Source organism: Balaenoptera acutorostrata, chromosome 7, assembly GCF_949987535.1.
Source record: "Balaenoptera acutorostrata chromosome 7, mBalAcu1.1, whole genome shotgun sequence".
NCBI classification, from domain to species: domain Eukaryota; kingdom Metazoa; phylum Chordata; class Mammalia; order Artiodactyla; family Balaenopteridae; genus Balaenoptera; species Balaenoptera acutorostrata.
Window position 1 is genome coordinate 27,156,528 of NC_080070.1, and position 15,879 is coordinate 27,172,406.

General features: G+C 35.2%; 1 pseudogene; it reads left to right on the forward strand.

Annotated features, from left to right (window-relative positions):
- Window positions 1–1,069: 1,069 nt before the first annotated feature.
- LOC130708647 (U6 spliceosomal RNA) lies at window positions 1,070–1,162 on the forward strand (annotated as a pseudogene).
- The last annotated feature ends 14,717 nt before the right edge of the window (window positions 1,163–15,879 follow it).

Here is a 15,879-nt window from a genome sequence, read left to right on the forward strand (position 1 = left end):
GAAATATGTTAATATAAATGTTTCAGACATTACATGAAATTTCTAAAAATCTTATATTTGTATTTGTATGGAAATATGTATGGAAATATGTTAATATAAATGTTTCAGACATTACATGAAATTTCTAAAAATCTTATATTTGTATTTGTATGGAAATATGTATGGAAATATGTTAATATAAATGTTTCAGACATTACAGGAAACGTCTAAAAATCTTATATGTTCTGGTATAATGTTATAAGTAATAATCCTAGTTATTACTTTAAAATGTATATCTCAGAAATAACTAATTTTCTTGTCAACTGCATTATTATGAACTTTCATCAAATCTTTAACCATGGTCATTTTTAAGTCTTTTGTCATTTACAGACAGTTCTGGGTGTACTCTGATGATTTTGCAAATATGTTCCTATAAAAGAGTTTCATCTTCAAGAAATTCATGGAAAAGACTCTGACAAGTACAGGTTTCTGGTAACTGACTGTACTGCTGAACTGAATGAATAAGCATTTTCAGAACTCTAATGAAAAACTGATGAACTCATAAAACTGCTAACAAAAGATCAAGATGAAAAAAAAGAAATTAATTACATGGGACTGAGTGAACTGATGAGGATGAGTATAATTTTTGTGACTTTCTGTCTGAATTAAAAAAAAAAAAATCCCACAAGGACTCAGAGGAAAAGAATATACAAATCAATTTTCACTGCAAAGTAAAGGAGCTGTTACAGTGGAGGATTACTGGACTGAATGTCAATATTATGACATAGTATAAGTGTGTTTCATGTTTGGTAATTGCAATCATTGTTGCTTTTGTTGTGGTCATCCATGTACAATGCTTGGTGTCAGTCTATCTATCTCTTGTAAAAATAAAATACAGTGTGTGTGTGTGGAAAAAAAAAAAAAAGAGGTAAGGGAAATATAAGCGAGGGAGACTAAGGTTGAGAGGAACGTTAATCCTGTCAAGACACATCAGGGAAGAAATTAACCAACCAAACCAAAAGGAACTGTATTTGCAAAACAAATTTTTGATGTTAGAACCCACTTGGAATGTTTAAGATAAACCAAAATAGTGCTCGCTTCAGCAGCATATATACTAAAATTGGAATAATACAGAGAAGATTAGCATGGCCCTGAAAAAAAAAAAAAAGAATGAACTATTGATACACACAACAACCTGGATGAATCTGTTAAGAAGTATACCGAGTGAATAAAGCCAATAACAGAAGGTTACATAATATATGATTTCATTTATATAATATTCTCTCAGTGAAAAATTTTAGAAACAGCCGATTCATGTTTCCCAGAGTAAGTATGGGGAGAGGTGTAGGGACAGGGAGGAAAGTGGGTGTGTAAACTGGGAGACCCTTGTGGTGATAGACCTGTTCCATATCTTGATTGTATCAATGTCAATATCTTGCTGTGAGATACTGTACTACAGTTTTGACAAATGTCATCTTTGGGATCACTGGGTAAGGGATGCATGGGCTCTCTTTGTATTATTTCTTCTAAGTGCTTGTGAATCCACAATTATCTTAAAATTAAAAGTTTAATTTAAAAAAGAAAAAGCATGTAGATTAAAAAAAACTCCCTGAAACCTGGAGAGATAGATGGAACAATAACTGGAGATCACACACAGGGCCAGAATAACTCCTGTTCTCATCAGCCAGTGTGTGATATCTTGGGGCTTGAATAGAGCACTGAGTGTTCTGTGTCACTAGGGAGACAAAATTAGCCCTAAACTAAATGCCAACAAAGCTTAAAATCACGACACAAAATCATCAGACTGTTCCCAAAAATCTTCACTGCCTCCAAGAACAAAGAAAGCTCAAGAATATTTTTAGGAATGCAAAATATCCAGCATCCAACAAGCTAAAATATCTCGCATCCAATCAAAAAACACCAGGCATTAGTTTCTTCTATTCTTTCAGCTTTTTGTCTTCCTAGAATTTTTTGATATCTTTGAATCACTAATGACTTCCTCTGTTTTGTTTTTTGTTTTTTGTTTTTTTTTTCTAGTCTTGCTTTAATGAGCTCTTTCTATTCATACTTCCCCACTGAGGTAGAAAGCCCCAAGGAAACACCTTCCCTGCTCCATACCGGTATATTTATTTTTGTCATCCAAGTAATATATCCTCCACTTTCCTCAACTTGTATGAATCACAGATGTGATCAGCATGATAGACTTGAGAAATTATTTAGTAATGTATTAAATGGAGAATCAATACAAATATAATTGACAAGGAATATCAATTCCAATCTTTTTTAACTAACTGGCCCAGATGTTGCTCATAATTATTAATTGCACATTAAGTTTTTGATCCATAGTTTATAACATTTACATTTTTTGTTCTAACTCTAATCTCTACAGTTAAAGTTTCAAAGTTGAGAGAGATTTGCACTTTTGAGAAGCTAAACATCCTCTATATTGCTCACAGGTAGCACCCAAGAGTGAAAAAAATTTTTAAATGAGCACAGTTGGAAGGGTAAATAAATAGAGCCTGCCTAATAATGAACTTCCTAGTGAACAATATTAACTTTAACTTTATCCCAAAATTAATAAGCAGACATTGGAAAGAGGTGATCAGATTTACATTTTCAAATTACTCTGAGGGGTGTACAGGATATATATTGGATAACTGAAGATTCCAAGCAGGAATGTTGGTGAAAAGGTTATTTGCAACTGTTATATAGTATTAGTATTATATAGTATATAGCATTACTACAATATAAGACAGTGGAAATATGTATAAATAGAAGTAAACAGAATCAAGAAGTTTGTAGGATATAGAATCATATAAGTTTACTTGAAGAAGAGAGGTATCTCCCTTGCCCAGGCTAAGGGGTGGCTTTGCAAGACAGAATTAAAAGAGAATATCACAGCGTGGATATTGAGATGGGCTTTGTACATATTGATTTCAGATGCCTGTGAGACATCCAGGTAGAGGTGGTTCCTGCATTTCAACGTCTATAGCATCTGTTATCAGGCTACTTATGAGAAAATCAAAGGAAACACTGAAGCCCTGGACAGCACTATATACCCACAGACTCATCATTTCTTCCTTGCCTTCTGTCTTCTGCCATCTGGATCATTGCTTTGACTTGCTTTACATTTCCTTGTACTTCTACAAGGAAATTGTACTTCCTCGTACTTTGTGTTTAGAAAGTACTTCCTTGTACTTTGTGTTTAGAAAGTCTTGCACAAGCTCCTAGTGAACTTGCTCTGTTTTTATTGAATCTACAGCTGGAAATGTTAACTCACATTCAAACATGCATATATACACAGATATAGACACAGTTATGAGCATTTATTAGGCAAAAATGTTTAGATAGTTTATAATTTTCCTGGCTATAATTGAATTATTTTTGAAAAAAATAAGTGCAAATAATACTTTTCAGCTTTATTTGTATTTTATTGAAATATTATTAAAATATTAAACTAATAAATTAGTTTGTAAATTAGCAAAATATTATTAAAATATTAAACAGCTATGAAATTCATAACAGTTTAATGGCATCTCTACCAAAATGCTCCTTTCTTGTTGATGCTGACAGATAATTATACACATTTTTGGCACGCTTATTCCATTATTTAGGAAGGCACCAGATTATACTAATATTCAGCACATATGTCTCAATTTTGCTTATAAGGATAGCATGAAATATTTGTTAAATGCCTTGTTAGTATCCAAAAACATAATGCAGCTTTCATTGCCACATGTTGAATAACATTATTGAAATGAAAAAGATAAATGTGAAGCAAGTTGGTCTTAGAGTATTTTTTATATACAACTTTAATAATTAGAGCACATTGGTTTGGGTCCTCTGAAGGTCTTCATCACACACTGTTACTCCAAACCCACATTTTTATTCCAGAAACATACTTGAACTTATATTTTAAACTGGTGACTAAAGCTTTATTCTGGCTACTTTTGAAATGGGTACAGCAGAATCTAATTTTTAATTTTTCTAACATTAGCGTAATGGTGACTTAAAGAAAAACACCAAAATGTACAATGCAGGAAAATAATTTCCTACAATGTAAATAAAGGTTATAATAATGTAACTGAATGAAGATACTGTATAAAGCATGAGACATAACAACATTCTCCCTGCCAGAAAGGCAAACCCTCCTGGCCTTTAAGTTTCATGAAGGCATCACACTATGAAAGAAATCACCCAATAGGGGTGAGGACCATCAGATTCTACGGAAAGCTCTCTTTACTAATTTCACAAAGGCTTGTTTTCAGCCTAGTGATACCTTCCCACCGTTCTGGAGATCTGGAAATGTGCCTTGTGCCTTTCTGCCTAAAGAACTAGTAACAACCACAGACTGTAGGTAAGTGATAACTGTGATGACATATTCAGGATCAATTCAAAACTCCTTTCTTCTCTCTTTACATTCTCTCCATTTCACAGTTCCAAGATAAATATCTCTAAGCCAAGCCCAGTCTTCAGAGCTAAAAACTCTGCACGTCACATTTGCCTACTTAAGATTCTTCTTGGGAGTTGCATAGTCAGATATATTTTAAGTGTCCTAGAAAATAGTTTCCCATCCCTCTGAACCCCAATCTTTCACATAACGGTAAAAGCAACACCATTCTCACCCAATTGCTTAGGTGATTAACTCAAGAATCCTCTCTACATTCACCTTCTTCTCTAACTGTAGGTGTGATTAATTTCTCTCCATTTCTCTGCCTAAATCCCAGTCTAGTCCACCATCATCACTTACCCAGAACATGACAACAGTATCACGACTCATCTTTTTCTACTCACATTTCCCTCAGAAGTATTACCTACACAGTGGCAAGAATATTATTCTTAAAAAATTTTTACATCAATCTATTCCTCATAACCCTTTAAAAAATAACCCAAGTCTTCTGGTTGTCCTTAGAAAAAATATAATGCTTTATCTTGTCCTAAATTTTCTCTGTTATCTGTTTATTCCTACTCCATTTGATATCATTCAGCAGCCAGAATGATAGACTTCAAATCTAAGAAAGACTGTTCCATCCTCTCGTTTAAAATCCTTGTTCTTATCTTTAATGTAATTCTTCTCCTCAGCACAGCACTTATAATTTTTGTTAGATGAAAGAACAAATCCATCTTAATTGTTGAGGGGATCAAACAAAATGAAATAAACATATTGCTTGGTATGGTGCTTAGCATATTGTAGATGATCAACACTAGCTAGCAGTCTTGTATATCATACTACTATAAGCTCCATGACTGTCTTCTTTCTGTAAATATAAATACATGAGTTGTTATACTTGCCCTCATAAAGATGGAAGTCAGTGGTACTAGATATGTTTTAAATAAATGATAGTCTACAAAGACTAAATGTTCTTTTAATTTATGGAAAAGTATATTGACATATGCAGCATCTTAATCTCTTATTCTATATTGCACAAAGTTGATATATTGAAGGAGATTTAAGAGGAAATCTCTCTTGAATACTAAACAAGCAAAACCCAGTAAGAGTCTTCCTTTTCATGATAACCTAAATACAGGGATGTGAACACTGACATAAAAATCAAATTAGACAAATGTTTCTAGGATTTTGAATGTGTTCATAGCCCATACATTAACCCTGGCAATCTATCAGCTATCAAACAAGAAGCAAATATTGAACACTGTACAGTGATCTAAGGGAGAGAGGAAGATACTCTAAGAGAATTTATTATAATTGGAGATGTTTAAAAATCACTTTTCATAATTATTAAACACTTTCATATGACTGAGCTCTTTTCTATCTATCCCCACTCTGCTCTGAAACCAACTGGAATAAAGGTGAATGAGAAGCAGAGAAAAAATATATATGGACTAGCAAATACCTGTAACCCTATGTGCCATGTGAAAAGGACAACCAAGGGTACTAGGTGAACGGGACCACCACAGAGGACACAGAACCAGCAGATCTTTCAGGGCAGGTAGATCAAAAGGCCTCCAAAGTAGGAGCAAGACCAAGGATTTCATGCTTGGAATTCCAAAGCTGTGCTGCATGAACTTGCGGTGATAGCCTCCTTGAAACTTGTTTAGCACTACTGAGAGACAGGGGCTGGCTGGGGGTATCCATATAAACAAATGCACAACTTTTGTAAAAAGCAGATTGCTGAGCTTGTAAAGGGAAGAAGAAACTGAGTAGCAAAATGCCCTGGACCTGCAAACTTTGTCATCTGAAAAGCATTAATGGCTAAATCATACTAGAAAAAAGTCTACACACAAACATGAAGGCATGCATACACGCACATGCACGCACACGCACACGCACACACAAACACACACAAATGAACCACCATAGCTGTCATGGCTTCATCATGAAGCCCCGTAGATGTTCAGAAGAGAAACATATAAGAAACACAAGACAAAGACAATGCAAATCAAACAAAGATTTTAAAGGATGATTAAAAGAAAGAAATATTGAAAACATAATATAAAAAAAGGTGAATATACACATGTGTGCGCCTAGACACGCACACACACATACATGTATGTTTGTAATCAGCAGTTCAAAGGGAAAAAAACAATTATTTGTTAAATATGAGACAAAGCTAAAACTGAAACAAGAAGTCTGAAAGTAATAGTATGGTTAAAGATATATCCAGAAAATGCAAACAAAAAGAAAACAAGAAGCATAATCTTACATCAACAGTTTGAACTGAAGGTGGAAAAATAAACTTTGCTGAAGAAAAAGAAGGGCACTCTAAAAATAAAGAGTAAACTGAATCATGAAAATCTATCATAAGTATTTTTCTTTCAAATATCCCAATATCAATATTAATAAAAACTAATTTGAAACAATTAAGGAAAACCTAAAAGTTGAGAATCATGATAGTTGTAATGAGGAGACTTTATTATGACTTTAAAATCAAACAGAAGAGCTTCGATATTCATAAATAAAAACTACAAGAAATGCAAGGAGAAACACAGAAGCAAAGATAAATTAGAAGACATTAATTTATTTCCATCAGCACTAAAAAGCAAATAAAAAACATGAGTAAACATAAAAGAAATCAAATTAATTTTTTTTAGAATTCAGACTATAAAGATAGAACGCAAACTTTCTTTTCAGGGGTACAAAAACCATCTTAATTAACTGAATAAAAAGGGAATTAAAATATTTTATAAAAAAATAAAATTATATATTCTGATCATAGTGCAGTAAAACTAGAAATTCATAGTAAAACTGGAAACAAAACAATTGAAATTTTTAAGGCTAAGAAATAGCCTTAAAAACTATTTAAATAAAATAAATCAAGAACACAATTTCAAAATATCTAGGAATGTTGATACTGAAAATATTATATACTAGAATCAATGGATTGCACTCTGGAAAGAGAAAAGCATAGCTTTAAATATTTACAATACAAACTAAGAAGAAATGAAAACTTATTGACCATTAAACCGAACAAGTTAGAAAAAATACAGAAAAATAAAACAAGGAAAGTTGGAGGAAGAAACTAAGTAATATAAAAGCTGAAATTAATGAACTAGAAAACAGAAAATCACAACTAATAAATAAATCAATGATGTGGTTCTTTGAAAATGCAAATGGGAAAAAAATAAAATAGATAAACCACTAGCTAAGCTAATTCAGTGGAAATAAAGAAGAAAACAAAGGAGAATGGAAAAATACATCTACAGAGTATATTAGAAAAAAATCATAAGGAATTATTTTGCTAAATACAATATAAATAAATTTTAAACCTTGGCATGAGTGAAACTACTGACATAAAATGAATAGATAACTTCAATGCAATTTAATTCATTCCAAAGAGTAGAACAAAGCATTCAAAATCTTTTTGCAAATGCAGCATAATGTTATTTTTAAAATCTAATAAAGATAGAACTACATTATACATAAATTAAAATTTTTTTCATTATAAAAACATACCAAATACATGTACAATATGAATAACAATGGGTTAATTTACATAGTAAAAGGGCTACTATGAACCTCTAAATAAATACTAATATGAGATGTTCAAACAATTCCTGGGAGAGGAACTGCCTAGCTATAGGTCTTTTGTATTGTCATATTAATTAGATATTAGCAAATAGATATATAAAGTGCTTATAATACCTTACCTCGAGTGTATGTGATTTACACATTGCTCCCTATATAAATGAGCATTTGTATTGTCAGACTCTTAGTGTTTTCTTGTCTGCTGGTTCTAAAATAACATCTCATTGTGGTTTTAATTTTAACTCACTGATTATTATTGAAATTGTATACTTCCGGTTGAGTTCCATTTCAATGAATTACCAGCTCATAATGTTTGTTCATGTTTTATTTTGTATTGTGTGTAGATCATTGTAAATCTGTTCTAAAAGTCTGGTACATATCTTTTCAATTTTTATAGCATTGTTTGATGCACACTGTTTAATTTATTATATTGAATTTCGTCAATCACTATTTTAGGGACTGCAATTTTTGTATTTTATATAAGAAAATCTTCACTATCCTGAAGCAATAAGATAGTCTTTTATCTGCTAAAATTTAAATTCTTAGTTTTCATATATTGATACTTAATCTACCTGGAATCGATTCTAATATATGTGTTTTATATTTATGTTTTGTTTTATAGTTAACCTATAGCCTCAACATATTTCCAAAGAGTCCACTGATTTGACATGCTACCTGTTTTGTAACTCAATTTTCCAAGTATGCATGGGTGTGTTTCCAGGATACTTATTCTCTCTAGTCCATCTTTTTATCCTTGTTTGAATACGATACTGCATTTAATTTAATATATCCTTGTTATATTTTGGATGGCATAGGACACATTCTCCAACTTTATACTTTTTCAGGAGCATCTTTGATATATTTGGGCCTTTGTGCTTTCATGTAAATTTTATAATTAGCCTTTCAAGTTTCATTAAAAACCTGGTTGGTACTTTGATCAGAATTACATAGAACATATAATTTAGGGAAAACGAACATATTTATCATATTGACTAATCATGTATAAACATGTATATCTCTCCATGTATTTAGGTTTTCTTAAAAAGAGGTTTAATGGACTTCCCTGGTGGCACAGTGGTTAAGAATCCACCTGCCAATGCAGGGGACACGGGTTTGAGCCCTGGTCCAGGAAGATCCCACATGCCATGGAGCAATTAAGCCCGTGAGCCACAACTACTGAGCCTGTGCTCTAGAGCCCACGAGCCACAACTACTGAGCCCGTGCGCCACAACTACTGAAGTCCACACGCCTAGAACCTGTGCTCCGCAAGAAGAGAAGCCACCGCAATGAGAAGCCTGCGCACCGCAACGAAGCGTAGCCCCCACTCGCCACAACTAGAGAAAGCCCATGCGCAGCAATGAAGACCCAGCACAGCCAAAAATAAATAAACTTTTAAAAAAAGGTTTAAGATTTTCTCTCTTAAGTGTCTTACAGATTTATTTTCCCTTCAGTATATTTTTATAGTTATTATTAGGGTAATATGTATGCTTTATTGCTATGGTAAATTTTTTTTTAAATTACATTTTCTGGTTTTTCTAGTATTCAAAATTATACAATTAATTGTGCTTTAAAATTTTTATCCTGAAATAATTATAGGCTCCATAACTTGTAAAAATAGTGCAGAAAGGTCCCATGTACCCATCACTTAGTGTCCCTCAATGCTAACATCTTATATTACTATAGTACATACATGATCAAAACCAGGAAATTGACATTGATGAAATACAATTAATTACCCTAAAAACTTTATTTAAATGTCACCAGTTTCTGCACAAATTCTCTTTTTGGTATATTTTTGTGTATAGCTTTATGTATTTTTTATCATGTTTAGATTCATATAAACCACCATCTTAATTGAGATATAGAACTGTTATGTCACCACAAAGGAACCCCCTGGAGATACCATTTTAAAGTCACACCTCCCTCCTTCCCTAACCACTGATCTGTTCTCCATTTCTTTAACTTTGTCTTTTCAAGAATGATGCAGAAATTGAAATATACATTATGTAACTTTTTGAGATTATCTTTTTTTCTCACTCACCATAATGCCCGGAGATCCATCCAAGTTCTTACATGTATCAGTAGCTTGTTCTTTTTCAATTTTATTTTATTTTTTAGCTGATCAATAATCCATTGTAGGGACATACTACAGTTTATTTAACCATTAATTTGATGAATGAAGGACATCTGGGCTGTTTCCAAATTTGGGCTATTACAATTAAAGCTGCTATGAACAATGTGTACAGGTGGTTTTTCCAGCTTTGTTGAGCTATAATTGACAAAGAAAAAACTTCACATATTTAATGTTTACAATCTGATGAATTTGAATATACACAGACAGCCATGATACCATTATCATAATTGAGGTAATAAACATATCCATCCATATAAAAAACCTTTGGGGTTTTCTGCTTGTTTTATTGGTTTTGTTTTTGTTTTGTTTTGTTCTGTGGTAAGACACATAAGATCTACTCTTTTAACAAATTTTTAATTGCACAATGCTGTATTGTTAATTATAGGCAGGATGTTGTACAGCAGATTTCTAGAACTTATGCATCTTTTATAACTGTAACTTTATACCCGCAGAACAAAAATCTTACATCAACAAACTGTCCTATTAGTCCTATTGATTAACTGTCCTATTAGTATAAGAATTTATCTGAAGATTCTCTTGGATTTTCTTGGATTTTTCCTTAAATGTTCAAAAAAAGGGAGTTTCTTTTTTTTTTTTTTTTTGGCTAGAGTCAATCTTCAATATTATCAACTATCAAAATTAATGTCTTACTTTTTTAACTTAAAAAATGTTAGTTCACTGAAAAAGTAGTAAGAAATCACAACATACCTTGGAAAGGTTTCTTCAATTTAAACAGACTCAAATCTTTGAAGTTCTTTCTGATTTCTATGTATACAATCAGTCGCCAGCAAAGTCATCCCTTCACTGAGTCTTTAATATATTTATCCTTTGAATCCTCCTGGAAAGCAAGAATCTCAACTTATAAATATTAAATCACCCACAGCAACTATAATAGTATGAGAAAACTTTAAAAATTCAATTATTATTTTTAAACATCTTTATTGGAGTATAATTGCTTTACAATGGTATGTTAGTTTCTGCTTTATAACAAAGTGAATCAGGTATACATATACTTATATCCCCATATCTCCTCCCTCTTGCGTCTCCCTCCCACCCTCCCCATCCCATCCCTCTAGGTGGTCACAAAGCACCAAGCTGATCTCCCTGTGCTATGCGGTTGCTTCCCACTAGCTATCTATTTTACATTTGGTAGTGTATATTAGTCCATGCCACTCTCTCACTTCGTCCCAGCTTACCCTTCCCCCTCCCCGTGTCCTCAAGTCCATTCTCTACATCTGTGTCTTTATTCCTGTCCTGCCCCTAGGTTCTTCATAACCACTTTTTTTTTAGATTCTATATATATTAGAATATGTTTTAAAATATGGAAAACATAAGTATACTCAGCCACCAATTAAAACAAAACTTTCCATGAAGAATTAATTGCTATAGGAATTTCCCTCCCATCATAGACGCTTAGAAAAATGGACAAATATCTGAAACAACTACATTTAGTCTTGGACAAAAGTCAGTGCAAGCGTCTTGACAATGAGATGAACCCACAATTGCTCCAGTGTACTACCTAATGCCATTTCCAGGGCACTTCTTAGGGACAGAAATCCAAATAAAGTCCAGTAGTCAACAAGCTAAGTAGACAGAGGCTGGAATATGAGAAAGGAGATCTGAATAGACCCATGGGGCAGAATACCAGAGAAAAGAGAGTTTCACTGAGAGAGATAGAGCTCTGGAACTCTGCAAAGAGGTTACCCTTAAATGTTTGTCTAAATGCTGATCTCAACAAACTTGAAGTGAAAACTCCGTAAGACTCCAAAAAGTACCACTTGAAAGACCAAAGAATTTTTGCAGAATACTTATGAATAGTTTGCTTTTCACCAGCCAGAGTAGAGAGACCTCATAAATCATGGGACATTGGATAGAATATTCAGAAACAAATTTTCTTAGGAGTGATACCTAATTAGCTCTAAACTAAAGGCTACTGGACAGAACTAACAAAGCTTAAAAACAAGTTTTCACTGGATCCAAACCATCTCAATACTTTAACTATGTGCCAGAACAAAGACCAACACTCTTTAAGAAATACAACAAAATCCAACAAAGTAAGATTTATAATGTACAGCATCCAATCAAAAATGATCAGGGGTGCAAAGTAACAGGAAAATATGGTTCATTACCAGAGAAAAATTAGTAAATAGAAATAGACTCAGAAGTAATACAGATGATGAACTTAGTAGACAAAAGCCTTTAAAAATCTATTGTGAATATGATATACATGATACTCAAGAATATACATAAAAACATAAATATGATATGGATGGAAATAGAAAGTACTAAAAAGCCCCAATCAGAGATGAAAATTACAATATTTGAAATGGCAACTACAGTGGATGGGATAAACAACACAATAGAGAGTGTAGAATAAGGGATCGATTATAAAGAAATAAAAGTTTCCAAACTGAAGCATAATTTTTTAAAAGATAAAGAAAACAGTATATTAATCTAAGCTGTCTAACATATGTGTAGTTGGACTTCTTGAAAGAGGACAGTAGAAAAAAAATTAAAGTAATATATCCAAAAAATTTCCAAATTTGATAAAAACTATGAACTCATGTATCTAAGATTTCAGATTCAAGAATCTCAATGAAACTTAAGCCACATAAACATAAAGAGATCAGAGCAAAGCAGAACATAACAAGTTGCTAAAAACCAGTGATGAGAAAGTCTTAAAAGGTGCCAGAGAAAAGAAGACACACCGCGTACACAGGAACAGATACGAGAATGACAACAGACTTCCTGAGATATTTTGTGAGCCATAGATGAAGCATCATCTTTAAATGTTGAAGGGGGCGAAAAAAAAAAGAAAAAGAACTGTCAACTTAGAATTTAAGGATCAGTGAATAGCTTTCAAAAATAAAGGTAAGGTAAGATTTCTATGCCTTCCAGTACAGCACAAACTTTTCCTGGGACAAGAAAGGAATTTAGAAAAGTTCCATTAGCTCAGCCAGGCTGAGGACACCCTCGTTGTACCTTAATTTTTGGCAACGGCTCCAGGCTCTGAGGTGAGGTTGAAAATTCTAAGGACACTCAGGCAGGGGGTAATACTTTCTCCAACTTTTCTAGGAAGGCAAAAATGGTTCCTGGGCCTCCAAGTAGACTTAGAAAGTTTTTAGTAGTTCTGGTGGTGCAAGAGGCACTCTCTGGGTCTTCCAGCCCAGCACAAGAGTTGTCTGGGCCCTGGAAGGGACTTATAATTTGACTAGAAGCTTGGCCAGGTAACTGGCATCATCACTGAGCCTCAGTTTTCAGCGATCTTGATTCTGGAGTTCTGAAGTAAGGTAGAAAATCCTGAAATCACTCAGACTGGGGTAACTCTCCACCGCTTCCTGGAAAGCAAGAGTGGTTCTGGGCTCTTGTGGTGGCTCTGGCAGCCCAAAGAGCCCTCTCTGGGGCTTCCAAGTCAGCACAAGCACGTGCTGGGCCCCCTGAGGAAAATTATACTATTTTTCATGGGCTCAAGCATGCTGAGTGCTTCATCTCTGTGGCTACCCTGCTAGCACAACCAGTTTCATGCTTCTGGAAAATGACTTGGAATATTTCAGGATTCTCAAATAAACACTTCCAAATTCAGTGTCTTGAACAACTTCTTTTTAGTTCTCATGAGTATACAGGTGGTCTGGGTGTTTCTATTAATCTTGTTGGGTTCGGATGATCTCGCCCAGGCTCACTCATATAATTGCTCATCTGGTAGTTAGGATGAGGACTGCCTATTCTAATACAATGTCCTTGAAAGATTTAGTCAGTTTTAGGGAAGTCACAGAAAAGGTCAGGAAATGAAAAAAAGAGTAAAAAGAGAGAAAACACTTTCAGAGTCATACCATATCAAGGATTTGACTTAGGAAATCTTCTCTTAGTTTTGACTGACGTTCCTATCATTTATATCTTCATCATTTCATTGTTACATAAATATTCTTTTATCACAAGAGACCTCTAACACCTATCTTATATGGACGTCTAAACCATTAGCTACTGGATTTCATTTTCTAAAAACGAACAGACGAGAAGAAATAAAAATCATTCTTTTCAGCACCAGTGAGACATGAAATCTCTCTCTCTTTCACAAACACACACACACACACACACACACACACACAGAAACCATTTTCATTTTTTGACCTCTTCATATTACTAGCAATTTTATAATCTAGTACATTAGTTTTTTCCTATTAAATGATAACCAGTTTCTAGCTAACAGTCTCAGACTGATGAATTTTCTAAATTACTGAACATCCCAGGAATAGCATGGCACCTTATGTGGGGGGACTGTTCCTCCCCTGAACCCAACCACACTGTTGTAGAGGGAATTACCTAATCATTGTACCCAAGAACTCTATTTTTGGACACTTGAGCAAAAAAAGACTAATTAATTTATTCCTCTATGACTTTTTAACCTGAGGACTGAAGTATGACATGTAACGTGCCTTGCATAGCACAACGGAAATACACTAGCTCGAGAGCTGGCACTGCCATGATGAATTAGCTAGTCAGCTATAAAAAGCCTGAATGATGAGAGAAAATACTAAGGTGAAGACGCAAAGAATGAGCAACACCTGATGTCTTTCAAATCCCTGTTCTCGGTCATTTCTGAGACTAGTTAATGCTTTGTGATTCCTAAAGTCTGAGTAAATAACCGATAAATTCCAGTCTCTGAGTAAACGTGTTCCAGTTGGATTTCTGCCATGTGCGGTCAGAATGAATCCTGGCTGAATATTCTGAGGAATGCCCTGTTTTTCTAGGACTAATTTTTCTCTCACCCATCTACTACATTCAGTAGCTGCATAGTCTGGGACTGGATTAATGCTCATCATAGAGACAGAATGGGGCTTCAAAAGCAGAAGAACTTGTCACCCTTCATATTCCATATTCTATATTTTAACAGCTTTTAGATTATGGAAAGACTGAGAAGGAGCTTCAAGATGGCGGAAGAGTAAGACGCGGAGATCACCTTCCTCCCCACAAATACAGCAGAAATACAATTACATGAGGAACAACTCCTACAGAACACCTACTGAACGCTGCCAGAAGACCTCAGACCTCCCAAAAGGCAAGAAACTCCCCATGTACCTGGGTAGGGCAAAAGAAAAAAGAAAAAACAGAAACAAAAGAATAGGGACGGGACCTGCACCAGTGGGAGGGAGCCATGAAGGAGGAAAGGTTTCCACACACTAGGAAGCCCCTTTGCGGGCGGAGACTGCGGGTGGCGGAGGGGGGAAGCTTCGGAGCCACGGAGGAGAGCGCAGCCACAGGGGTGCGGAGGGCAAAGCGGAGAGGTTCCCGCATAGAGGCTTGGCGCCGACCAGCACTCACCAGCCCTAGAGGCTTGTCTGCTCACCCGCCGGGGCAGGCGGGGGCTGGGAGCTGAGGCTCGGGCTTCGGTTGGATCGCAGGGAGAGGACTGGGGTTGGCGGCGTGAACACAGCCTGAAGGGGCTAGTGCGCCGCGGCTAGCTGGGAGGGAGTCCGGGAAAAAGTCTGGAGCTGCCAAACAGGCAAGAGATTTTTTCTTGCCTGTTTGTTTCCTGGTGCGCGAGGAGAGGGGATTCAGAGCGCCGCTTAAAGGAGCTCCAGAGATGGGCGTGAGCCGCGGTTATCAGCGCGGACCCCAGAGACGGGAATGAGACGCTAAGGCTGTTGCTGCCGCCACCAAGAAGCCTGTGTGGGAGCCCAGGTCACTCTCCACACCGCCCCTCCCAGGAGCCTGTGCAGCCCGCCACTGCCAGGGTCCCGTGATCCAGGGACAACTTACCCAGGAGAACGCACGGCGCGCCTCA